We start from the raw sequence: 27,318 nt of genomic DNA, 5'->3' as shown, positions 1-27,318 counted from the left end.
TAAAGCAGAAGCCACTTATCTGATAGGATTAATCCATGGTTTGGTCTGTTAATGGAAAAACACATTTATTTGTTTTCAGTTAAAATACTATAGGTTTAAACATACACATAGACATTGACAAATCTTTAGCTATACATCTAGTCCTCTGAGTATTTATACAATGAATTAGATATAAAAATGTGCTATCAATTATAAACAATAGGAAGGGCACAGAGATATACTCATTACCTCCATGTGATAGGAGTACATATCTGGATTGGAAATACAGACAAGTCTTAGGAAATAAGCTCTCTTATCCCAGCCTTATTGCAAGAATTAGATTTTATGTCCTGGGTTGCCTGGGTGGCTCAGGGCATGATCCTGAGATCCAGGATCTGGGACTGAGTCCTGCATAAGGCTCCCTGTGGGGAGCCTGGTTCTCCCTCTGTGTCTCCTCCTCTTTCTTTCTGTCTGTGTCTCTCATGAATAAATAAATAATTTTTTTTAAAAAAAGATCCCAACATCCTTCTCTGGCATAAGACCACCAACAGTTATAGGCCAGAGGAAGAGGCACTGTCAGATATGCAGGCAAATGTGTAGGTTCCCAGACTTTGAAAGTGAGCTGAGTAAACTGTAATAGTTCCTGGTTTCCCATTGTGTTTTAGGAGGGAAAAGTAGGGAAGGAAGGCTATTAGTTTTTCCCTTTACACCAGAATATTCATTCCAGCGTGTGGCCAAATGTATACATCCACAGAATATTCCACTCCTCTTCCATTCCCTCTGGTTTCGCCTGATCTATCTATTGAGGTGGTCACTTCGGGAAAGGACATGCAAAAGGCCTGACCTCACACGTGTCAGACACAATAGCACTTGCTAAGAAGCATCAGGACTTTCTGTGGGCAGATTTGAAACCATTTCCCTAAAAAAACAAATAAATAAATAAAAAATTGGCAGATCAATGATACAAGTTATTCTATCAAAGGATTGAATTTTGAATTTAAAATAAAGTACCAAAAATATGTTCATAGAGCACACCCATTAAAAAAAAAAAAGAGCCAAAGTAGAGATGACAGCAAAAGTGTGGCTAGTGTGTCCTTTACTAGAGAGGCAGCAAAATGGAGAGCTTTGGAGGACCGATTTCATAGCCCACTGCTAGAGCGTGAATCTTGGCTTCACAGCTTACTGTGTGACTTCAGAGAAGTTACTTAACCTCTATGCCTCAGTTTCCTCATCTATAAAACAGAAACCATAACAATACTAGGAACTGCCTCAAGAAATTTTAATGAGGATTAAATTAGTTGGTACTTGTGAAACACCTATAAAAATGTAGGTGGTATGTGAATATTTGATAGTGATTCTTCAAATGTTATTCTTCAAGAAACGCTGTGTAGTGATAGTGAATGAAATGTTTAAGCATCTGTTACCTAATTGCCAAGGTTGTTTCTGTTTTGTTTTCTTTTGTTTTGGTATTAGCATTAGGGGTAGTTCTTTCTTTATTCCCAGGAGAACTATAAACAATCTTAAATACTGATTGAACCAGGAGAAAGCCTCAATTATTAATCTAGCCTTCATTCAGTCTGATTTTTCCATTGATTTCTAATGAGATTCTTATCTCAGAATGGAAATCATTGGTAAGTGTTATGTTTGAGTATAGTTGTTTTACATATGAATGGTGCAATACTCTTTATCAACAGCGCCCACAACGGAACTGTGGCTGTGTGGGACTTAAGAGAGATGTCTCCCCAGCCCTAAAGCTTACTGATGCACATACTGAAGATATAATTACAGTTTGATTCTCTCCCCCCTCCTTACTATAGGTAGGCCAACAGAGCTTGGAATGAATCAAAAACATATTATCTATTGACGATCACTATACTCAGCCTTTTTTTTTTAAAACAAGACTGATCATTTTCCTTCTTCCATGAGCATTCAAAGCTGTGCAAAATCCCCTTCATGTTTCTATTTTTGTAGACTGTAGAACAATAGTTAATCAAACTTTGTCAAGATAAACATGAAAGGGTCCACCTGCTTGGATCATTCCCATGAGCCCATATACATATTTTTTATATAATTCAGCATAAATAAGATAGGTAAAATAGGTCATGTATAATTCCAAGCAAACTGATAGCTCTGCTTCCCTTCTTTCTAATGTTATGTACCAACTCAAAAAAAAAAAAAAAAAAAAAAACTCTAACCAAGGGTATTTAGAGTATCCAAAATTTTATTTTGCCAATTAAGAACATTAACAAAAATTTTTCCATCATCTTAATTTTTTAAAACAAGTCAATTTTAACACAAAATAAAATGGATATGTTTAAGAGTAAATAGTCCTTAATATAGGATGTATTTAGGATTTTTAAAATACGTACATTGTCCTTATTTCCTCATTTCATATGGGTCAGTGAATCTTGTATTATCTCTTGAGAAACCAGAAGACATTACTCTAGATCATGTTATCGGTAAATATAGTTGTCTTAGTCCATTCAGGCTATTATAAGAAAAATACCCTAGACTGGGTGGCTTAAACAACAAACATTTATTTGTCACAATAGATTCAATAACCATAAGAGCCCTCTTCCTGGTTCATAGATGGTCATCTACATGGTGGAAGGGCAAGGATGCTCTCTGAAGTCTGTTCTTATAAGGGTACTATTCCCACTCATGAGGACTCCCTCGGGATCTAATCACCGTCTCACTGGGATTTCAACATATGAATTTGGGGACACACATTCAGTTTTATAACAGCAGTTTAAGCACAAGTCCCATATACAATGAGCGCTCCATTTTTATCCCTTCAATCTGACAGGTACCTGGGTTTACAAACTGACTTCAATTTCAGGAAATATTGCAAGGAATTAGTTACTGGTTTATAAACCTAAGTCAATCTAACTCCCTTTTAAAACATCACATACTACAAACAAATTTGCTAAATGCTACAATAATCAGTGTTTTACATTACACACTTTGAATTAGGTTTCATAAAAATTGTGGCATGTAAATGAGCAACTTGATACCAATAGTGTGCATTAATACACAAACAAATGCAACATGGTTAACTTGCATTCTAATTGTTTTAACATTACTTACTTAAAACACATTAACATAAAATACCTCAGTGTGCATTTTACATTGAAATCTCTATACAGTTTAAAGATCTTTTCTTCAAATATAGTTTCACTGATCAGAATTTTATTGATTAAATCGTGTCCTTCCCAAATGAATCATATCCCAATGTATCTTCTGAGATTTCTAATATCGGTTTCAGTAAAAAGGAAAAAAATCATAAAACATTAGCAAAATAACATGAGAATCTTTATAGATTTTTGGCTTATTTTCTTCGTAATCCTTTATAGTTTTTACCACATCTGAATTAACAGCATTTTTTGGAAAATCATATTGTCTGCAGGGAGTCTTTCTAAAGCATTCAACCTAATTTTCCTAGAAACAACCATTTCCCTTCCAATTCTTATTTCATTAGTTTATGCAACATTTAATGCCATTACATAATTATAATAACAACTAGAATAAATTGGTTTAGAAACAAACACAACTGATTTTTGGCAAGCCCCAACACTGACTGGTGGGAGCAGAAAGGTAGAACTCAAACTAGACGGAAGCCTGTTAGCTCTAGTGAATACTCTGTGGCTTTGGGTCAGTATGTTTTACAGAAGAAGGACAGAGTTTTGATTAATGTATTGAAATGAGAAAACATGTTCTTTTTTGTCATTTAATGTCATTACCTTCTAGAAAAGTTAATCACAAATAGAATACCAATGTTTTAGCATTGCCACATCATTAAGAGACACAGAGAAAATTGTAATAATGGTATTCTTTACAAATACATTTTTGTAAAGATTTATTTATTTATTTGAGAGAGAGAGAGCATGTGAGCTAGCAGGGTGGGGGGGCAAAGGGAGAGGGAGAGAGAGAATCTCAAACAGACTCCCCACTGAGCATGGACTTGAGCCATGTTGATATCATGAACTTGAGATCATGACCTGAGCCAAAGTCATGAGTCCAACATTTAACCGACTGAGCCATCCAGAAGCTCCACAAATACGATTTTAAAAACAAAATTGTATTGGAGTATCTTGGCTTAAAGCAAAGAAACTCTAGTCTGGGACAGCAATATCAGATCTACACTGTCCCCTACTCAAATTTGCAGTCTGACCATAAATAAACCATGATATAGACAAACTTTGTTTCATCTGTTTTTCCCTCCATATATTCTCTTTAAAAAGCCATTATTTTTTATCACCCTTCTCATTTACTACTTCCTTAAATCCCCTAATAAATATTTTTAGATGCTTCCTAGCTAGTTGAATGCCCTTAATTTTTACACTCAAAGTTTTCCTCTTCAAAGTTCTCCCACATCAGGGGTGCCCGGGTGGCTCAGCCAATTGTCCAACTCTTGGTTTGGCTCAGGTCATGATCTCAGGGTCATGATCTCAGGGTTGTGAGATCAAGACCCACATGGGGCTCCATAGTCAGCCAGGAGTCTGCTTGAAATTTTCTTCCTCTCCTCTCCCTTTGCCCCTTCCCCTGCTAGTGCATGCACTCACTCTCTCTCTCCATCAAGTAAATAAATACATTTTTTAAAAAAAGTTCTCCCACATTAAAATTTAGCTAATTCATATTTCAGTTCTTCAGATTCTGTCCTTGATAGGTTAATAGTTAATATCAACGTGAATATATTAATGTAGTTTATAACTTGAAGACCTAACAATACACGAGTCAGTGTGCTACCCTGTAAAGATAGCATATGGGTTTTAATAGGAATCTTATGGAGATAATCTCTCACCCAAAAAGATGTGATTATTGGTAAGTATTTTAATAGGTGCTATGGAAGACTTAGGAACTGGGAAAGTATTTGTGGTAATATATTTTCACCTTCTTTAAAAATTATTACTAAGGAAGGTACCTAAATCATTGTTAACCTTAAGGCTGACTTAATTCCTTGCACCAAAGATACATGTAAAATTATCTCTACCAAAGAAGCAGGGTGAATTCACAAGCTGCATCTAAACTCAAAAGCACCTTTATTTTATTTTGATCCAGAAAGTTAGTCTGTGTGTGTATGTGTGTGTATTTTTGGCATACTTATTAAAGTATAAGTTTTCAATGGAAAAGAAGCATGCTATATATAATTTCTAGAGGAGTACTGATCTCATTTTAGGTTCAGCCAAAGAAGCCATTCTTAATAGAATAGCTGGAGTCACACCTTTTTTAACAGGCACCCAGTCAACTATAACCCACAAGCCACTGGCACCATGTTTCCCCCCAAAATTAGAAGCAAATATTGAAACAAACAAATCCCAAGAGCTGTAAAACCCTCCACTCTTTGACAGTTTGACTGAAACTCTTCCTCACCCCTCTCCCTGCCCCATAAATCAAGGGTAGGAATCCTTCAGCCTCAGGCCATGCCAGTTCATGGCAAGTACAGTTAAATATTTGTCATCCCACTTATTCAATAATTCTCAAGCACTTCTGAAGCTTGCTATTTTCTTCCTTTGGCCTCAAGTTACTTTAACTGCAATTTTAATCTAAGAAAAAAGTATTTCCACAAATTTTGACTGAGGCAATGTCACTTATATCATTTTATCATTTTATATCACTTTATCAGTTTATCATTACCCCTTTAAAGTAGAATTATTGTTTAAAGTTCTTTTCAATTATAGTTATTTTAAATTACCTATTACAGCTTTTTACAATATCAATTTTGTTTTTTTAAATATTTGTCATTTGTTCTTTTCTGTCAAAAGGATCTAATTTAACAAACATACCCAAAATATGCCATGTGTCTGTTTATACAGGCTTTCTGGATCAAAATAAAATAAACGGGTTTTTTTTCTACTTTGAAGTGTAATTCCTGAATTTGCCCTGCTTCTTCAGTGAGATGGTTGTGTTATCTTCTATGCAAGGAATTAGGAGTCAGCCCTAATGATGCGGTGCCTTCTAAAGGATGCTTCTGAACTTAGTCTCTACAGTTTTGAACTCTTAGAGAAAGATTATATGTTTCTGTCAGTCTTAGTTACTAAAGAAAATTATAAAACTGACATTTTCCAAAGCCTCTTTCAAAATATATTGACACTGTGGTTGATGGGTTTGTAAGCAAGATTTGTAAAGATAGCTGATTATGTACACAGTTCGTTTTAGAAAACTATTTAAGGTTTTTGAATAGTAAAAGGAGTATATTTCTTTTTTAAAAAATTGTATTTATTTACTTCAGAGAGAGAGAGAGAGCACATGAGCAGCAGGGAGGGAAGAGCAGACTCCCTGCTGAGTGTGAGACCATTACAGGCTGGATCCTATGACCCCCCCCCCGCCCCGCCCCACCCGGAGACTATGACCTGAGCTGAACCAAGAGTCAGTTGTTTAATCAACTGAGCCACCTAGATGCCCCAAAAGTAGTATATTTCTAAAAATATTTAATTAGAGGGTCTACCAATACAAGGAGGCAAGTTAAAAAGTTCGGTTGATCCAGGTTTCTTATTCTATCAAGGTAGGCCTGTCTCTGATTGTTTCATCGAGTAAAATTAATCCTTGGAAAATCAGAGAATCACAGACAAAGGGACAATGGTGGATATAATTATGCCAGTTAACAGATATTTCCATTTTTCTGTACCTACCATGAATAATAAAAAAACAAATATTTCCCAGAATGAAGCTAAAATCTTAGAAATGGTAGTCTTTTTCTTTCATGCACACACCTACAACATTAAAATGAATTGAAATGAAGAAGATTTAACTTTATTTTTTATTTTTTTAAAGATTTTATTTATTTATTCATGAGAGACAGAGAGACAGAGAGAGAGAGAGAGAGAAAGAGAGAGAGGCAAAGACGGGCAGAGGAAGAAGCAGGCTCCATGCAGGGAGCCTGATATGGGACTCCATCCTGGGTCTCCAGGATCACACCCTGGGCCAAAGGCGGCGCTAAACCCCTGAGCCACCCGGGCTGTCTGAAGATTTAACTTTAGAAGAAGATTTAGAATTTTTTATTTCTGTTATTGTTTTTCTCCTTTGTGCCCTGCCAGGTTGGCAGAGCAAGGGGTGCAAAGGTGCAAAGGATGCTGGGGAGACTTTGAATAAAACCAAATTGGAATTAAGGAAAAGATGGATCAAAGAACCATAATCCTTGGGTTATGAAGAAACTAAAAAAAGATGTCTGCCCTTATAAGCCTTATAATCAAGTAGGGAGACCCAGAAATAAACAATAAACATAATAAGTAAATTAAAGTGGATGCTTTAAGATGATGAGTGCTTAAAAAAAGTAAAGCAAGGAAAAGATTGGGGGGATTTGCAGCTTTAAATGCATTCTACAAAGAACAAAGTAAAACAACACTTAACTCCAATTCTTGGAGTGGAGGTGGAGGGTTTAGGAGATAAGTCCTGGAAAAAGAACCTTAGGAGAATTTCGGGTGAGCCCTTACTCGTAAATAAATAAGGAGAGAAATAATCATTCCCTTTCCTCTCCCCTGCTTTCCCTTCACCCATTCAGCAAACACTGGCAACTCTCTTAACCTAGTTCTCTGTACAAACAATACTGAAATGGTACTGGCATATCAGTGAAGATCCACTTCTTGTATACTTATTTTGAAAATGTATAGACACATACAAAGAATCCCTGTATCTAGCATCTTCTCACTGCAAGGCATTGTGCTGGCTTTTTTCCCACACAATACTTGTACACATGTCCATTCTAAGGGTAGTCTTGAAAACAAGCTCTCTGTGTTATAGATTTCTGTATGTTACTCAAGAATTATTTGTTGACTGACTAAATGAATTCATTCATTCATTCATTCATTCATTCATTCATTCATTACTAGACACTGGATTTGGCCCATCAAATTAAAAAAAACAACAACTTTTTCTATCATGCTCCAAAAGAGACAACATCAATTTCAATTCATAGCAAATGTATCAAGTTAGAGGCAATTTACAGTTATTTTTCATTCTCATGAATCTTAAACCAAAGAGAAAAGACTTGGAAGAAAGTAAGGCTCTCCTCTTTCTACTAATTGCATGACTATATTCAAATGTATTACTCAGCTTGCTTTATGAACATGCAACCTACCTGGTTTTTTATATCTAACATATATGTGTGTATGTAGAAGATTCTACTATATAGAGAGAATTTCAGGTACTTTGGCAGTAAAATGGCAATTTTTATGGTAAAAAAATTACTATAGTTTTTTCAATTATAATTTACTCATAAAATAGAATGTGTTGAGAAGCTGGCTCAGTAGATATAATAATATAATTTGGTATGTTTATGACAATAAGAAGAACCTAGATGTTGGCAAATAATCTTTTCATAAATATGTTTTGTTATATTATTGTTAGGTAATAATAACAGCTAAATAGTTATTGAGTCAGTGTGTATCATTTATAACTGTCCACAATTTACATGTATTATCTCATTTAATTCTTAAAAACAACCAGATAAAATAGATATTATTTATATTCTTCTCTTAAAGATGAAAAAATTGGTAGGTACAAGGGTATTCATGATTTCAGGCCAGTAAATAGAGCAGTTGAGACTCCCAGATGAGTTTTTATTTCTCTAAATTTCATTCTTTAATCAGTTTATGTTGTTTCTACTTTAATAGATAGCTATGCAAATACCATATGTTTTATGGGACACCTGAGAAGATCATGAGATACCTTTGAGACTTCAGGAGAAGTCAAAAGGGATAATCTATGTAAATTATACTCTCAATCTTTATTGTTTAAAATTGGCAATATGAGAATAATTCTTGTCTTTCATTTTTCTAGCAGTCAGAACAATAGCAACTTTGCATTCATTGAATCTGATGCAACTGAAAAAGTAAGATTTTTTAAAGTACATGTTTATGATGTATTGTTTTACTAATTATTTATTACTACATTTGTTATTATTTCTTTCGAGATCAGACGAGATCGGCTGCGTTCAGAGTGGTATGGCCATAGACAGCCTTTATTATTTCTTTTAAAGATTTACCACAAGAGAATTTGGTGCTTTGGAAATGTTCAGATTTAAATTATTTAATTTTCCTCATTACACTCAAATTGACTAATTCCAAATGACTAGTAATCTCATGTGAAATTAGCAATACTTTTCGACCTAGTTTGGCAGTTTTTAGGTAACAAAGACATATTCCTAACAAGTCAAAACGAACATGAAAAAAATATGGAGTGTTTTAAATCTCTAAATCTCTGAACCTAGTTTAGCTGATATTGTTTGAATGTACTCTATAACAGATCAAATATGACAGTACACTTATGAAGTTCTGCTCCTGAAAAGATTAAAAGACATTAAGGAGGGTCCGCCTCCAGGATCAGAATGGGCAGTGCACACCCGAGGGAGCTCTGCAAAAGACGACCTTCATGGTTTGTCTTAGAATCCACTCATTAAAAAAAAAAAAAAAAAAAAAGAATCCACTCATTTTGGGACTCCCTGGTGGCTCAGCGGTTTAGTGTCTGCCTTTGGCCCAGGGCCTGATACTGGAGTCCCAGGATCAAGTCCCACATCAGGCTCCCTGCATGGAGCCTGTTTCTCCCTCTGCCTGTGTCTCTGCCTCTGTGTGTGTGTGTGTCTCATGAATAAATAAATAGAAATCTTAAAAAAATAAAATAAGAGTTTTAAAAAAAAAAGAATCCACTCATTTTCCATTTCTTAATGGCTCTGTCACTCTAACCTTTATTTACCAGTTTTCCTGTTGATTCAGGACTTCTAGTGATTAGTATACTCCCTTCAAAGGAAATATTGAAGAAACTCCCAGTTGGTACAGAATTTTGTCTCTGTATCAGTTTTACTAGGCAGTGTGATGATTACTGGTACTTTGCGTTGACTTGTTTCTGGCTGAGTTCTCACCTGTTTTCCAAAGTTTCACAGGGAACCCAGGCTTTTCTTTGGGGTTGGGGGGGGAGGATGGAGAGTCTCTTCTAATCCTAATATCTTATTTGCATTTCCCATGCCCCAATTTTATAAGCTCGATAGCATATTCACTTATAATGATCATTTGAATATTCTTTCTTTGTTAAAGGTTTATTTATATAAGAAAGCGAGCGAGCAAGGGGAGGGGAAGAGGGAGAGAATTGTCAAGAAGACTCCTCACTGAGTGCGGAGCACAATTTGGGGCTTGATCTCACAACCCATGAAATCATGACCTGAGCTGAAACCAATGTCAGACACTCAACCAACTGAGCACACAGGTGCCCTTCATTTGAATGTTCTGATGCAGACAAATCCAAACAGGGTTAACATCATTAGTAGTATCAGCTTCCCAAGTTAGAGAAAGTGATCATAAACCCTCATTAGCCCATACATATGAATGAATCATTATTATATTGATGATCTATTCAGCTGGTTAATAGTCAAATACAATATACTACAATCTGTTAAATCTCTTTTAGAGTTCCAGTCAAAAGTTGGTCTACTAGAAACTTATTTTTATTCTACCCCTACTTTGGTTTTGTGTCCAGAACACATGATACAGTATAGAGTCCACAGGAAATTGGATCTGTCAATCTATCGAGCCCATTGCTGACTTACCCCCACTTGCCCACTTGTAAAGAATTAATTTTGATATCAGAAAATGATATCTAATGACTCCTGGATGGCAGAAGCAAGCAGTATCTAATTCTTTTTAAGGCAGAGAACTTTTGCCTGGGGGCCACAGGTTCTTTGGGAATCACTGGGCTATCCCAGAAAATGTGTCTTCCTAAGATCCATTCATGATTCCAGTGTCAGATTCAGTGCCTCACCTATGTTTCTCTGATCCTGAGTCAGCTGATTAAATCCTGGTATCCTCTCCTGTTTGCCTCTTGCTCTCTCCTCATCATTTTGATTACAGTCCCCTCACACCCACCATTATCAATGTTTCATCCAGTGGTCCCAACCCACTTCCAAATTCATAACTTAAAAGCTTGACAATCTTGACAGATTCTAGTATCTAGTATCAATTCTCCATTGTTTCTTAATGCTGATCCTTTCCTTTTTTAAAAAAAAGATTTTATGTATTTATTCATGAGAGACACACAGAGAGAGAGAGAGAGAGAGAGAGAGAGAGTTAGAGACATAGGCAGAGGGAGAAGCAGGTCCCTGCGGGGAGCCTGATGTGGGACTTGATCCCGGAACCCCGGGATCACACCCAGAGCCAAAGGCAGATGCTCAACCACTGAGCCACCGAGGCATTCCAATGCTGGTCCCTTCCTATCTCTAAGATCTTAGTGGTTCCTACCAAGGCTTCAACTAAGTCCCTTTGTTTAAATGTAAATAAAACCAAAATGAGTCTGTCTCCCTTTTCAGGTAGAATTATAAGACTTATTTATTAAATATGTCTCTAAGGATACACTCATAAGATGGAAATTGCATTCATGATTCTGCAGAAAGGACTTTCACATTCATTGATCAGTTCAACAATTTTTTGAGCACATACTCAATGGTAATTATTTTAGATGAACATACATTAGACTTCATAATAGTTCATTCTTTTTGCCTATTAGGCGTTAATCTTTCTTGAACACTAGGTATTGGCATTACCAACTGCTACAGCTAATGTTAGATATGTGGATATAAACATTGCTCATTAAAACAGTCGTCTCACCCAGATAACAGAAGATGTTAGTCATCTCTTAAACATCTAATATTGAAAAAGGGAATTCTCTTAGCTAATGCTAGAGTTGTAAGAGCCAACTCTCCTGGCTCATATTAGGCATTAATAGCTTCTTAAATATTATCTATGAGTGATTTATCCATTCTGTCCCCAATTCCTTAATTGCAACTGGCTCGTCCGTATGCAATCATTTAGACAATACACAAAAGCCAGCCACAGACAATATGCAGGTATTTAACACATCATCTTTCTATGGATCTCAATACCTGCTTTTCTGTTTGCCTTGGGTTCTTAACACTGATTCCTTTCTCCCTGTTGTTGACATTGCTGTCCGTATTGTTGCTTTTGAAATTGAGTGATAATCTACATAGAACAAAGGGTATAGAATACACTAATCATAAGTGTGTAACAATGACTTTTTTTTTTACACCCAAATAACTACCACTCCTTAGGTCAAAAAATAGAATATTTCTAGCATCAACATTTCTAGGTTATTTTCCATCCACCATTCCTATCCCCTGAGCTCTGTCTTCCTCATTTTGATAGCCTGCATGGACTTTTATGGCTCATAAACTTCAGCTTCCGTCATCCCTTTCTATCTTGACTTGGCTTTAAATGCTCTCTTGGATTAGTTTAACTTGGAGCTATCAACAACAGCTACCATCACCTCCCAGCCAGAGAAGAACAATTTGCTCTAAAATATTTCACAAGCAAATTTTAGCACTGAGCACATCTAATTATGTACGGCTAATCTAACAGCATTTACTTTTAAATTTATACCTACATACTTTGGGGAGATTTTTATAAACAAATATTTGTGTCAGACATAGCTGGTCTTCCTACCACCAACAATGCTATCATGCACATAGTCTCAGAAAACAAAGAAGATCATTCACATTCTCAAGGAGGATTTCTGAGGCTTGGGTGGGTACTGATTTCTCTTTGGACAATTGTAGTGTACAGCCCATACTCACTCTGTAATGTTTTTAATTGGCCCTTACACTTTTATCATTTCAGACAGAAATTTCATCTTTTGCTCCAATTCAGTTTTGGTTTTACCTGGTCAAAACTTCGTAATATACTCCCTTGTTTTAGACACTGTTATATGAAAAATAAACCAATACACTGAAATTTACTGCCTGTGTATGGAAATGGCTTAAGTAACTGGCATTTAGGAGAACAAAAGTGCATTGATTTGCAAGATTTTCCAAAAATGTATCCCCTTTATTGGAAGTCTCACTGAAATAATACTTCTGTGTTTTTATAACGGTATCAGTTCCTCTATTGGTTAGGTACTTACAGAAATAAAGCAGTTGAACCATCATAAACCTTCAATCTGAACAGATTCTCATATATTCACATTAAAGTGACTTCAGAAAGCAAATTATGTATATATAATTATAATTCCTATAACCAATTACAATTTCCATAACATTAAAATAATTCCTTATCACTTTGATATACATAGAAAGTATTAGGCCTGAATGTTAAGTACTCAAGTGTAGTTACGTGAAATAATATGACAGTTGTGAAATCTGTGTTATTCTAACCAATCTTGAAGAGGTTAATTGTATAATCAATATCAGAAGTTGATTCTGGAACTATGAGCTACCAAAGCGGACCTAGACGATCGGCTGAATCAACTTGTTTAATTATAAATTAAGGTTAAATCTATATTTGAAAGCCAGAAATATATAATAAAACAAAACAATAAACAAAACAGAACCTAAGAAGCTTTTGGGAAATTAAACAAAATTTATTGAAAGCATTAGCACTCGGTAATTACTCCTACCAGGGATCTGTTTGTTGTCTGTCTTGCATTATTTTCAAAATATTATAGATGACCCAGATAATCTTTGTGTATCCCTTTCTCACGGCTAAATGATTGAGAAAAAACCATTGAACTTACATATAAATGTGTCTGCAACAGAGAATTTTTTTCAAATACAATACATATTTGGAATGATCTTCCATTGCTAAGTAGATTTCTTAAATTAAACTGCAACTCCAGATAGCAAATATACACACCTCGCAAGTTTCCAATATGCCTTGTAAGTGAAAGTTGTTACAGTTAATGTATATAGGTTTTTCAACATTATTTCTGAAGTTATTGTCTATTTTTAAAAATTTTTATGCCCATAACTCTTTGGTGAAGGATTTGAAATACACTGGGTGGGTTTCTTACAGTTTCTCCGAGTGTATTAGCTATCCACATATGTAATATGGATGGACACATGCAAAAGCGCCTATCAAAATTAACCAGCTAAATGTACTGATTAGTCAAATGCTTTTATCTAATACAAGGACTAAGTACCAGAGATTGTCAGCTCTGACATAGCATAAACCTGACCTGGGAATTAAAAAAAAAAAAAAGAAAAAGAAAAAGAAAGAAAGAAAATTAAGAAAAGAAAAACGATGTTCAGGTTCCACTTCTGACCAATTAAATTGGAATATTTGCAATTAAGGGCCAGGTATTTGTATGTTTTAAAAGCTCTATGGATGATTGTAAAGCACAGCCAGGTAAAGAGCTACTGAATTAAGTTAAAAACAAGAAATAAAAAATAAGATACTTCGAATTTTGATGTTATATATATGAGTGAAGTGAAAAATGAGTGAAATACTTTACTATAATTTACTATGATACATCATCTTTAAATGTTTAATTAAAAATATATTAAATTGTTTTCTAAAGCTTACAATTTTACATATATTGCTAAACATCAATGCACACCAAATTTCTTTAAGAGTAGAGATTATCTCTTTATTGTGACAAATAGTACCTAGTATATCTACTTTTCTTAAGTAATAATCAGTTATTTCTATTTGGTTCTACAGAGTACCACAGTGACAATTTCAAGGATACAAAAAAAAAAAAAAAAAAAAGGAACTTTCTTCAAGTTGCTTCTTTATTCAAAACCACATACATTCATTTTTCCCTCCATAATTTGTATTTTCTTAATTTCGAAATCATAGATGAAACCATCAGGTTAAATGATTGTGGTCTTTGTGTTCACTATAAATTAATTGTCATTAATAGCACCTTGTAATGCTATTTGTAGCAAATAATCCACGTATTCATGTTATATGCAACTATGAAATAACACACACAGAGTGCAGATGTTCTAAGTTCTTAGGAAATAAAATAACCTGACATCAGTGGGATTATTTTATTAGACATTGGAAGGAACAAATAAAAGCCTGAAGACCTGAATCTTTTGGCTTATTTGTGAAATATTAAGATAATCAGTAGTATGCTATAATTCTTGAACTTTTCATAAGCACAGGCTCTGTCTTATTCCTTATTAAAACCTTGATCAGTACCAGAGAATACCGAGTACCTAATAGATGATTGCTATTTTGGACTGAATGCCTTTAAAGTCTTCAATATAAAACATAATTAATATGATAAGACTAGACTACGTATGTTCAGACATTTACAAATATATACTGTAAAAAATCCCAAACATCATCATTAAGTTAGTATCATTGATCACTGTTTGCCATATTGTGAAAGAAGAGTTCAAATGTTCTTGATTTATAACCTGCTAATTTTCTAAGGTCAAAGCAATATTTAGATATAACTTCTTTTCCCTTAAAATTCAAATACTGTAAGAAAATAACAAATTACTATAGGAATACATATTAAAAATGTCACATTGCTAAAAGATGAAATATCTTTAATTGCAAAATCCAATTAACAGACTATCTCCAAATTAATATTTAGACTATATAGATATACAGGTTTAAAATAACGGATAGCTGTATGTGTCTTAGATTCCTGCATCATTCTTGAGTTTTCACATCTCTCATGTGAATGAGATTATGGATTCATTAGTCTCTTAAAATCCTATAATTATGATACAGAACAAGAACATTTAAACTGAATTTATCTTTAAAAAATTCAATACAGTAAGTCAATTGATACTGACATAGTCAAATACCATAAGATAGGGAATAAAATTCTGAATGTTATTAATAAGATCAGAACTTTTTACATGTTCTCAAGTCATATCATCTATAAGACTGAAGCGTCTGGGTAAAAAATACAAATTGTTTCTCTACTACTGGTTATATATAATGTAAACAGTTAATGCAAATATTCTCATGCTGAAATGAGCTTTTCATTTCATCTGAAAAGTTCTGGATTGTGTAAAGCAGTACCGTGTGTTTTAGCTAACTTGAGAAAGCTGTGTGTCTACTCTGGCATTTCAGATAGCTTTGTTTTTACATTCCTTGGTTGCAGAAGGCATTTGTTAGTGGTCCAGAAGTGTTTTCTGATCTTTAAAATCATAATCACAAAATCTTTACTTTTGTGATAAAGTACACCTAGCTGTGGCCCTAGGTGTGGCCCCTGAAATGAGAAGGGTGAGTTTCAAGTTAGTTAGTAGTGACTTAAAAAAATAATAATAATAATAATAGTACCAAGTTGGGTAATCGTTAAATTCACTAGGATTGAAAAGTTTTCAATTATTCTCATCACACCCATAATTTGTTTCTTAATTTTGAAAGGAAGTGTGAGTGAGCCCCTTAAAAATAAAATGCAATCTACTAATTGTGAAACTTTCTGGGATTTCCAAGTAAGTTGGTTTAAATGAATTTACATCTTCCAAAATTCTGATTACTGTAAAAACGTGTAACTTAAGAATTAAAGTTCTCAAACTGTAATCACAGAAAACAGTCACCTGTATGTTAGCCTTCCACAGAAACATTGTTAGATGCCTAAAAGCAGCTCTTTAAAAATAGCAGTATTGCAGTGATGACTTTAATTGGAAAGAAACTGTGTGATAACTCTCTCCTGCTAAGAAACCTGTGTATAGGTGGGATTTCCCATGATTCAGAGTGTAATGAACACTCAAAAGCACCCCTCCTCCCAGCCATTCTAACTTAAAGCAGAAAATGAAGTTTTAAAGAAAAAAAAGGAATGGACTTATCAGTCAATGCTGGTCAAAAGTAAATACAAACTTTAAAGAAAACTAGCAATCCGCTTTCTCCTTTGAAAGTCTCATAAATGACTATTGTAGAAAGACTACTAGTGTAAATATCGTGAAATTTCAGATCTGGCCACCTATTTTGACTTGTAAAAGCAAAAATAAAAAAAAATGTCTAGAAAAATAGGTCTTTTATGTAAAGGAGTAGCAAATGGAAGAGTTGATCCTTTACTTTCTAGATCTCTAGTTTGACAATTGAATTTGCTCACGCAGAGCAGGACAAGAGGAGTCAGAGAGACAGTAGATACTGGCAGTACCATCAAGATTGGGCTGCCGACGATTTTAACCTTTGGACATCACAGACACCTTCTGGTAATATGGTTTTTACAGTTGACTTGTAAAATCACGGAACAGTGGTGTGTGCTTTCCACCAAGTACTCACTGGATTGTCTAAAACCGATTTAAAATTACTGTACTGGGAGTGAATGCTATGAACCCTCACTTCTTTTGACAATTAGGTTTCCGAGAATTCTGGAATTTCCTGAACCACAGCGCGCAGAGGGAGGTGCTCCCGAGTGGGCTCCTCTTCCCCGCGTCGTGGCTGTCGACGAGGTTCTTTCCGAGCCGAGCCGAGCCGAGCCCTGCCCTGCGCGCAGCGGGGCCAACCCCGGTCGCCCAGCGCCGCGGGCTGCGCGGGAGGAGGGTCAGGTCCTGCGGCCGCGCCACCTCCGCGCCGCACGCGCTTGGGCTCGCACGCGGCCGCCTTACGGAAGCGCGTCTCCACGAGGTGTGTGTCCCCGGGTCCCGGGCGTAAAGCACTGATCTCTGCTTTAAAACGACCTGTGTGCACGGAGCGAGCCGCTGGCTTTCATGGATCTTCGGTGCGTGTCGGCACGAAGCAGGCCCCTAATTACCACCGAGACGCGCCGTGGGCGAGGCAAAGTGGAGAACAGGAATGCCGTCGCGTCCACGTCGAGCCCCGGCGAGAGCAGAGCCCCCGCGGAGCCGCAGGAAGCGTGCGCTTCCCGGAGGGTGTGCGGCGCGCGGGGGTCTGCACGCGCGCAGAGCTAGTTAACGGAGGGCGTGCCGGAGGCGTGGCGCGAGGTGTCCGGGCGAGGCGCTCCGCGCGGCGGGCGGCGGCGGGGGGCGGGCGGCGGCGGCGGCGGGGGGCGGCGGGGGGCGGCGGGGGGCGGGCGGCGGGGAAGCGCGGCCGCCGAGAGGCAGGGCAGCGGCGCGCGGAGCTGCGCGGCGCGGCGCGGCTCCCGGCTCCCGGCTCCCGCTCCCGCTCTCCCGGCCGCTTCGCCCGAGCCGCCGTGGGCGGGGCCTGCGGTGATTGGCGGGCGGGCGGGGAGGTCGGAAGTACTTTGTTTTTTATGCTAATGAGGGAGTGGGGCTTGTCCGTATTTACGTTGAGGCGGGAGCCGCCGCCCTTCATTCACCCACATGGCCCTTCGAGGTGCTGCCGCCGCCGCCCGACCTGCGCCTTCGCGCCACTTCGCGCCCTCGGGCGAGGCCGAGGGGGTGGGGACGACCCCCGCCGCGGAGCCGCGGCTCGCGCCCCTCGCGAAGCCCCTTGGCGGGGCGGGCCGGCCGGCCGGCCGCACCCCCGGCCTGGGGCCTCCGGTCGTAGTAAAGCGGAGGCGGGTGGGGAGGCGGGAGCGAGAGCCCGCGGCGGGCGAGGCGAACATGGTGGCGGCTACTCCTCCTGGTGAGTCTGCCCGCCCCTCCGCCGAGTGAGTGAAACCTGTTGTGTGCGGCCCCCGTCCGGAGGGAGGGAGGGCGGGCGGGTGGGGCGGAACGGCCCGGGGCAGCGTGGCGGCGGCGGCGTGGCCGGGGGCCGGGGGCCGGGGCCGGGGCCGGGGGCCGGGGCGGGTCTCGGGCCGTTGGCCGCCCCGGCGTGTGGCAGCCGCGACTTGCTGCCCCCGTCGCTCGCTCGCTCGCCCGCTCGCCCGCCCGCCCGCGGGCTGGCGCAGGGGCAGGGCAGGGCCGGGCCGGGCCGGGCCGGGCCGGGGAAGGCGAGGGTGGGAGGGGGCGGCGCGCGCGCGGCGGCCGCGCCCGGGACCCGCGCGGACCCTGCCTGCCTGGGCCGGCCCGGCGGGCGGGTGGGCGCGCGGCGCACACAATGGCCCCTCGGGGAGGGCACGCGCGAGGCCCGCGCCTCCTCCGGGGCCCGGGGCGCACGCGGGCCGCGGGGTCCCCGGGAAGGGAAAGTTTCTCCCGGGGGCGAGAGTTAAAGCGCCTCCAGAACAAAGCGGCGGCGGCGGCGGCAGCGGCACATGGGGCAGGCCGCGGGCCGGGAGGGGGCGCGCCCACGAGGTACCTGCGCGCCGGCGGGCGGCGTGGCGTGGGCGGGAGCCCGCGGGCCCCCAAACTTTGTGCGCGCGAGGGTGGGCGGAGGGCGCGGGAGCTCGCGGCGGCGCGGCCTGGACGCCACCCCCACTCCGCGTGGGCTTTGTTACCCCGCGTGGGCAGTCCCCGGGCTGGGCTCGCAACTTCCCGGGCCGTGGCCCGCGGAGCAGGCCGGGGCCGGCCTCGGGGGCGGCGCGGGGCCGCCTTCGCCCGTGTGCTGGCGGGGAGCGCGGCGCGGGAGGGCCGGCCCGGCTCGGCGGGAGCGGCGGCCGCGCCGCCATGTTCCTGCGGGGCGGGCTGCGCGGGGGTGAGGGCGGGGGACATGGCGGCGACTGCGCGCCGCCGCCGATTGTTCCCGGCTTAGGCCTCGGGCCGCGTGCGACGGGCACCGCAGTCGCGGAGCCCCCGCCCCTCTGGGCCGGGCTGGGGGGGGGGGCGGGGGACACAAAGGAGGGGCGGCGCGCCCGCGTCCCCGCCGCGCTCGGGCCTCGGCGCCGCCGGTCGCCGCGCGGCTGCCGCCGGGAAACGGGGAGGTGGTGGGGGGGGGGGCGGGGGGATTGCCGCGTCCGGCAGGGCCCGGCTCTGACCCACCGCCCCCTGGCGGCCGCTCGGGGAACCGCAGGGCCGCGCACCCCCTTGTGCGACATGTGCTGCCGGCCCGGGCTCCATGAGCGAGGCGGGCACTTTGCAGTCTCGAGTGTTCCGCTCCCTTTTCTACTCCGGAGCCCGGAGCAAAGGGGATGGGAACGGGAGAGGGCAGGCTCGTTCTTGCAGTATCACCAAAAGAAAAAATTATCCGCATGCCATCCCGACCACATCAGTTGGGGAAACAACTCTTTATCCCGGCTTGCAGCCACGAGGTCTTGATTGGGGGAGGGGTAGTAAAGAATAGTCCTTTGGCTGCTGCCTTTCCCTCTCGTCGGAGCTGTAGAGTTAACGATTGCTGTGGGTTATACTGGAAGTATTTCAGGATCTTTTTAATAAATAAGACGTGAGTCCAGTACCTGTGGGTTTTTCAACTTTATTCTCTTAGCACGCTTTCACCCGTAATACATTGTTGGTCTTTTAAACGCTGCCAGGGTTGCTTGGCTACGTTAGCCTCGGTTTAGCAAATGGATGTAACTAATCGATAGAAGGGTGTTAGAAAAGAGTAAATTTAAATATGGGCCTGGAGGGTGATGATAATTTTCAGCAAATATGTTTGTCTTTTTTTTTTCCCTGTTTCCCCACCCCCCATCCCAGTCATACACGTGGACCTAAACTGCACCAGAAGCTTTTTCTAAGGATACTTGCTGAGAAGAAAGTTTTCCCTAGTGGGTAAGTGTATTCTAATTTTTTTTTCTTTTGACTTTCCTTTTAAGACAAATTCTTTAATATTTTATTTCAGTAAATAAGATGGGATTGGGTTTTCAGAGAGTGAAATGGGTGTCTTGTACTTTGTCCATTTTACCTTTTCTAGAAAATTAACTCTGGATTGGCTAATTTTTAAGTTAATAAAAGTACAATGCAGATACCATGTAAGTTTTTGGAAACTGATGCACAGTTTACAAAATGTAATTTCAGAACTGCTGTAAGTTCAGTGGTAAAATAGTTCTAATTTGGAGTACATTTTCAAGCTTCAAAACCATTTAAACAGGATGTTTTTAAGTTGTACAACCAGCTAATACACTTGAAATACAGTCTGCACAGTCATTTTGTTGATCAGTTTGCCAAGTATTTGCTAATTGGAAGACGGAAGAAAAGAAAAATGTTTCGCCACGTGGATATGAAGATTCCCCTCTAAAAAGGTACATGAATCAGATTGCCCAGTTGATCTAATTCTCATTCATTTGCAGTCTAATCTTGACTTTTTTTTTTTTTTTTTTTTTTTGAGTATGTCTTTGGGAACCTCCAGGTAAAAGAAGAGCCACCAGTTTCTCTGACAGTCTTTAGAATGGATGGTTAAGATTGTCTTATGAAAACGATTATTCTTTTTTACTTTTAAGGTCTAAATGTGTTTGTGAATGAAACCTGCAGGTTTGAGATCATTCATTTTTCTCTTCCCCACTAGGGACTGTACTGAATTTTGTCTGTTTTCTAGCTCTTAAGAGTTGGAGGTGTTATTCTATCTAATTATTTATTTCAGATTTAGCAGGACCAAACAGAACATCACCTTGTAAGACTGAAGACTGTGACCAGTCAGAATAATGTCAAAGTGCTTACAGTGCAGGTAGTGATATGTGCATCTACTGCAGTGAAGGCACTTGTAGCATTATGGTGACAGCTGCCTCGGGAAGCCAGGGTGGGCTTTCAAGCGCAGGGCCTGCTGCTGCTGAGTGCTTTTTGTTCTAAGGTGCATCTAGTGCAGATAGTGAAGTAGATTAGCATCTACTGCCCTAAGTGCTCCTTCTGGCATAAGAAGTTATGTTTTCATCCAATAATCCAAGCCAAGCGAGTATATAGGTGTGTGAATGCTTTTTGTTGCAGTCCTCTGTTAGTTTTGCATAGTTGCACTACAAGAAGAATGTAGTTGTGCAAATCTATGCAAAACTGATGGTGGCCTGCTATTACCTTCAAGTGATTTTTACTAATTTTGTGTACTTTTGTTGTGTCGATGTAGAATCTGCCTGGTGTCTCTGACGTGACAGCTTCTGTAGCACTAAAGTGCTTATAGTGCAGGTAGTGTTTCGTTATCTACTGCATTATGAGCACTTAAAGTACTGCTAGCTGTAGAACTCCAGCTTCGGCCTGTCGCCCAGTCAAACTGTCCAGTTACTGAACACTGTTCTATGGTTAGTTTTGCAGGTTTGCATCCAGCTGTGTGATATTCTGCTGTGCAAATCCATGCAAAACTGACTGTGGTAGTGAAAAGTCTGTAGAAAAGTAAGGGAAAATCAAACCCCTTTCTACACAGGTTGGGATCGGTTGCAATGCTGTGTTTCTGTATGGTATTGCACTTGTCCCGGCCTGTTGAGTTTGGTGGGGATTGTGACCAGAAGATTGTGAAAATTAAATATTACTGAAGATTCGACTTCTACTTTAAAATGTTCCAGAAGTATAAAGTATTTAAAAAAAAAAAAAGCTAATCTTTGTCATTTTAATTATCTCCTCAGTGTAAAATTCATATATACAAGTTTTCTTTAAAATGAAGTTTTGTCATAATTTTGTGCTAAAACATTCCACCTCTGAAGTTGCATGTCAGATTTGACTGAGTTTTTACTATATTTTTTTTTGTCTGATTAGATTTATTTACTTAGTGTTCAATTGTGTCTGTAAAGAAAATTTTAATACTACGGTGTTATTTTGCAAAGTTCGGATATTGCTTTTTGCTTTTTTGGAGATGGTATTTGCAATGTCTTAATCTTAAAGGGTAATAAATTGTTATTTGTATATTTAAATTTGGTGAAAAAAATCAATAAATTTGGTGAGAGTATTCTGTTTAAAGCAATGTATAAAGAAAGTTGTGGGAGTTGGTTGGTGGTTTTTAAACATGTTAACATTTGGAAGGGGGCGGGGTTGTCTTGTGTTTCCAGTAAACATACTGTTTAACCAGTACTAGTGTTCTTAATGTGTAACTGTTAACTGGTTACGTGCTCGTTTTCTTAGTAATTTATGTTGTATAAACTGCTAGTGGTCCTTAGACTGTCTTTAGCTTTCTGGAACTTAAAAAAAATGAGAGTTCAAAAGAAAATAAGACACTGGTGCTAAATGGAGTGACAAATATATGTATGAGTACATGTCTATAATGCCAAGAGTATAGGTGCATGGGAGTCTGAAATTAGTTTATCTCTAAGTCTGTACTACTATTGCTATCCTTCTCCCTTCAAAAACCAGATTCTCCCTTCAAAAACCAGACTTTTGCAACGATAGGTGGTTTAGGCTTCTGTGACTCTGTCACTGGAGTAAGACCCAAGCAATGGCCGGTAAACAGTGCTTTATCCAACATGTTTGCCTTTTCTTTCCTATGTTTTGTGCCTAGCCTGAGTCTGTCTCACCTGTGTAGAAAATGCTTTATCCAACATGTTTGCCTTTTCTTTCCTATGTTTTGTGCCTAGCCTGAGTCTGTCTCACCTGTGTAGAAAAATGTGGGTTAACTTGAGAACCGTCAAAATTTTATAGGATCTGTTGTTAAAATTGGGTCCAAGCTGGATTTTGGAGGAAAGCTGTTAACTTAGTAATATGGAGTAAATTTTCTGTAACTTAACTTATTATATCATCTGGTAAATTTAGAAGATGCCTTTTTAAAAATAGATTACATAGTCTAACATGGAAAGTTTTAACATCTAACCCTTTTTTAAGAAATTTAATCATGGATTCCCGAATAGAAAGGTAAGAGTTTTTCATAGTTCTGGAGTTGATTATTAAAAGGTAATTTTCCAGAGAGAAAGAAAATACTAAGAATTGTGCAGTGATTTATACAATAGAAATATAATTGTTTCAGAGTTCTTAAATATTTTGAAGGAGATCTTAAAATAGTTTTTGATTAATTAATGACAAATAACTACTTTAAACTAGATGTTCTCAAAATCCAGTTAACGTTAGCATGTCTGATAGTAGTGTGTAGAATGAGGTGCTGTGGTGATTACTGGAAAAAATAATGTTTACATGTACCAAACCATATAGTTATATTTTAAAGCTTTTGGAGGAAATACAGTAGCATTACTGTTGAAGTAAAACAATGATAAGAAGCTTTCCAAAAAAAAAAAAAGAAGCTTTCCAGAGGATTCCTTCATATGCTAAAATGTCAGATTATAGTAAGATCCTGAATGGTTAACTTTTTCTCTCTAGATGGTGAACCTAAGAACTCCATTTAGACCTTAATTAGGCTTCACATCTAATAAACAAGTTAATAGATGGGTATATGTTTTCTTCTAGAGTTGGCAGTAAAGCTGATGTTATCCAGGGTTTACTAGGAATTGAATTTTTGTTTCTGGTTTTAAATGTGGCAAAGTTTATGTTCTTGATGATTCTGTTAAGATAGTCTTACTAGACATGACAGCTTAGTTTTCAAGTAGGGCTAACAAAAAGCCATACGAATACAAGTTGAACACATTGTAGTTGATAATTGCCTGCCTCCTCTCTAATTGAGCTGGGGGAGAAAACTAACCTTTTTTGTGTTTTTAACCTTGTAAGTATTTCTTAAGACTATTTTCAGGAAAAAAATAAGTATACTTTTTTGCATGTTCTGCATGTATGATTCTTAGTCTTTGTTTAAGAGGAAAGCACTTAAAGCTTTACAAATTATTTTTCAAAGTTGCTTGCAAAGTAGTGATTTTACTAAAAACTTTGAGATCTTCATTTTACAGGCAAACCTGTCTAAGCAGAACAAGCCAGACTTGGGTTTTCCCCTGTAGTTTGAAGAGCCCTACAGAATGATTCCTGACAAAATGCAACCTGCAATTGCCTGGAGAAAATTCAGTGTTACATTTCAAGTTTATTATGTATTTGATGAAATATTGTTCTGTTAGTAATGGACAACTATGGTGTAGTTGTCTAGCATTAGAAAATTACCCTCTTAGCTGAGCAGTAAAGGTAAGGAGAGTCCCAATTACACAAGGCCAGTATTTGGTGTCCCAACTAAAAATATTATCATGTCTACCTGAGTCTTTGCAGATTATTTTTCAGCTTAGAGGTCGTTTAGCTTACACTGCTTTAAGTCTGAATTACTGTAGTTTTCTGTTAAGTTCAGTTCTGAATGTAATAGTCCTTGTGAGTTTGAAAGGACAACTAAGATGGATGTATCCCATGAATTCTAGGACTGTAGGAAAATTGTTAAAGAAGGCTTGGTTTTCTTTTTCTAGTAATTTAAACAGGCACGGCTTTCACAGTCATATTTCTGTATTTGCTACTTAGTCCTGCTGTTTGAGTTGTTTTGGTGCGTTTAATGTAAATAAATAAAATTACATATTTCAACACTGTTTGTTAAGAAATTGTCCAGAATGAGCATATTGAAATAAAAATTTCAAGGTTATTCTTAGTTGTGGCAGTTTTTCTGGTGTTTTTTGTTACTATAAATAATCCAAACATCTTTGCTTAACAATTGGAGGTAGTTGGGAAGTTGGGAATGGGTACTGAAGTGATTTATTCTTGTATTACCTTACTCAGTATCTGTGGCATCAGCATTTATATCTTAATTTTACAGACGAAGTGAAATCAGGAATATTTACCTGCAAAGATAACGACACATAAATGGACTCTGGATTAAAAACCCAAGTCAGTAATTACTCTGTACAAAAGGTCTTCCTCTGTTTGAACTTACTTGATTGGGAGATTTGAGTTTTTGGTATATTAACTTAAAAATGTGATAAGGGCTCCAAGTACACTTTTTTTTAAGTAACAGATCATAGGCACTTAAAATCCAATGGAGATATTAATTTAGTATGTGGCATCTTCATTTTGATTATACTGAGATACTGTCCACATGTTAATAGTTTTATGTTTTGTTCTTGGGGTTTTTTTTTTTTTTTTAACCTATTGATTGCATTGAAGTTTAAGCTGAGAGAGGAAACCAAAGTGTGTGAAGTTCTAAACAACTGCTTTTAGTAAATACCTAAATATTTGGTAATAGGTTGTTTTTTAATGGATTTGTTTGTACTGTATTTAAAGCAAACTGAGATGTTCAGCAGTTTGTACAATTTATAGTATTTTTTAAAGATTTATTTATCCATGAGAGAGAGGCAGAGACCTAGGCAGAGGAAGAAGCAGGCTCCATGCAGAAAGCCCAGTGTGGGACTCGACCCCAGGACTTCAGGATCACACCCTGAGCGGAAGGTAGACACTTAACCACTGAGCCACCCAAGCATCCCCAATTTCTAGTATTTTAAAAATAAGCTGAAAATCGAGATTTTTAAGATAAACTTTGCTTGTGGCCACTAAAGCACTTCTAAAAAAACAATAATTCTAGCCCTGTGCAGTTTTGAATGCTTTAAAAAATAATTAAATGCCAATATAATTATGGGCTGTCTTTAACAGGGCAAGTATTTATGGTATGGAGGCAAAACAAAAACTTGAGGTTGGTAGCAACTGATGCCAAACCAAATGTTCAATAAGCTGTCTCTACTATTAATGCATGCCTAGATTTAATGTGTACGCTTAGTGGAAAATGAGCATGTACTAGTGTACATGCTTGTTTATAAAAAGTATATATGCTATGAAATTGTTACAGATAGTGTTGTGTTTAATTAGACTAAATGACATTCAGAGATTCTTAAGTTCCGCTCAAACTTTAAAGGAATCCTTCTGTACTTAGTTGAGTGTAACCTATGTGGGAATACCAACAGATGGGGGTAAACTGGACTTTAGAATGTTGTCAAGAAGAATAAAGGGATGTTTGGGTGGCTCAGGGCGTGGTCCTGAGATTGAGTCTTGTGTCAGGCTTTGTGCGTGGAGCCTGCTTCTCCCTCTGCCTGTGTTTGTTTCTCTCTGTGTTTCTCATGAATAAGTTCTTTAAAAAAAAAATGTCAAGACTAGATGAAAATTGCCTATTTAGATCGAGGAGGTATGCTGCTTGGACCACTGGATACCTTAAAAGTCCTCAACAAAGTCCAGAATGCAAAGGCCGTGTTCAGGGAATACCATTGCTGGAATCTAGAGTGGTTATACGTTTAAAAAGATAAGGTTCTTAACCACAGTTGGGCATTATAATTACCCAAAGATACTTTTCAAAATACAGAGTCCTGGAACTTTAATTCAGGTGCATAAGAATGAATCCAGAAAGTGAGTAGGGAGTGCTAGGAAGACCAGGATTTGAGGAATTGGTTGATTTTGAACTGTTTTAAGAATATACTCTAAATCATCCAAAATGATGAGCCATATGAGTGCAGCACATCAAAGCAGTACCTTGAATTAGTGGAGGTGGCACACTGAATAGGAGTAGAGAATACACATTTCATGTTTTATATACTTTTTTCATGACTATTTTGCTTGGCATGAACCTTTTGGCTAGTGCCAACCTTAAATTTGTTTCTGAATCCACAGGCTTTTTCTTTCTTCCAACTTTATGTAGTAAATAGTAACTCTTCTGCTCAAGTCCTAGACCAACTTCGTAATTACCTTTGTGCTGGACGTGGATCTCCTTGGGGGTTCAAATTAGTGGCCACACTGGTCTATGGGTCACTCTGGGCAAATGATTTTCTAGTTCTCCAAAGAACTGTCAAATTTGTACCATCAAACATCAAGATGTTCTTTGATAATTTAGAATTTTAAATGGAAGGGATGTAGTTTCTTCCATGCTCTGAATGTTTCTGAACTGACTTTGCCCTTGCCAGTACTGTGGTAATAGTATAGACGACTTTTAATTAGAATATAGAACATAATTAGCCCCCCAGCTCACTCAATCCTCTGTGTAAGACCTTAAACTGCTCTGTCTCCCCTCATCCCCACTCAACTCCAGTCTGACTTTCTTTATGAACTTTGCACATGCTCTTCTCTTTGGAAAAACTACCCTCTCAGCTATGTGATTTAATCCTGCTTCTAGTCTGCACAAA

At 39.1% G+C, this 27,318-nt stretch overlaps 1 long non-coding RNA gene across 3 annotated transcripts in view; it reads left to right on the top strand.

Moving 5' to 3' along the window:
- Window positions 1-17,985: 17,985 nt before the first annotated feature.
- The window catches only part of LOC144287834 (uncharacterized), a 34,291-nt gene continuing 24,958 nt past the window's right edge, over window positions 17,986-27,318 (top strand). The window contains exons 1-3 of one of the 3 annotated variants that reach the window (XR_013355593.1): window positions 17,997-18,212; window positions 20,096-20,170; window positions 24,139-24,809. This is a non-coding gene — a long non-coding RNA (uncharacterized LOC144287834). Of the gene's footprint in view, window positions 18,213-20,095; window positions 20,171-24,138; window positions 24,810-27,318 lie in introns of those variants that run through there. The other 2 variants (XR_013355592.1, XR_013355591.1) reach the window with 2 other exon arrangements.

This window comes from Canis aureus, chromosome 17, assembly GCF_053574225.1.
Source record: "Canis aureus isolate CA01 chromosome 17, VMU_Caureus_v.1.0, whole genome shotgun sequence".
Lineage (NCBI taxonomy): Eukaryota > Metazoa > Chordata > Mammalia > Carnivora > Canidae > Canis > Canis aureus.
The sequence above is the reverse complement of the archived record's forward strand: the minus strand, read 5'-3'. Positions and strand labels throughout refer to the sequence as shown.